This window comes from Echinops telfairi, unplaced genomic scaffold, assembly GCF_000313985.2.
Source record: "Echinops telfairi isolate 266 unplaced genomic scaffold, ASM31398v2 ScPeMD7_7414;HRSCAF=8452, whole genome shotgun sequence".
NCBI classification, from domain to species: Eukaryota; Metazoa; Chordata; class Mammalia; order Afrosoricida; family Tenrecidae; genus Echinops; species Echinops telfairi.
Genome location: NW_022111314.1, coordinates 1,687,361 through 1,687,925, shown reverse-complemented (window position 1 = coordinate 1,687,925; position 565 = coordinate 1,687,361). Strand labels below are relative to the sequence as shown.

The 565-nt window shown below is 59.1% G+C and overlaps 1 protein-coding gene across 1 annotated transcript in view; it reads left to right on the top strand.

Annotated features, from left to right (window-relative positions):
• Nucleotides 1-565, top strand: part of CDH4 (cadherin 4) — a 288,289-nt gene that overhangs the window by 75,957 nt on the left and 211,767 nt on the right. The window lies entirely within an intron of this gene.

The following is a 565-nucleotide window of genomic DNA, read 5'->3' as shown; positions in this document are numbered from 1 at the left end:
GCGGTGGCAGTGTGACATGCCAGGGTGTGTCTGCAAGGAGATAGCAGGGAGGGCCACGTGGGGCTGTGGTCAGAGCAGGGACTCCATGGTGCCCGGTTCTGCTCAACTCCGACTCCTCCCGCACTCTGCCTGTGACCTAGAGCTGGGTACTCAGGCGACCGTTAGCTCAGCCCTGAGCCGGGGAAACTGGTAGTGTCCGCCTCACAAGCCTGCTACGAGCTCGGGGCTGGAAGCGTGCTTGGCGCCTACTGAGTAAGTGCTCACTGAGTCCGGCAGCAGCAGCTGGTCCAGGTCAGCTGGGGGGTGGGTGGTCATGGGGATGGGGATGGTGATAACCCTGGTAATGGTGGTGGAGGACATGATGGCGATGGTGATGATGATGGTGACCGTGGGGGTGAGTATGGAGGACGTAATGGTGGTGGTGATGGTGGTGATGGGGACATCATAGTGATGATGGTGGTGGTGGTGGTGGTGATGGGGACGTAGTAGTGATGGTGATGGGGACATAGTAGTGATGATGATGGTGGTGATGGGGACGTAGTAGTGATGGTGATGGGGACGTAGT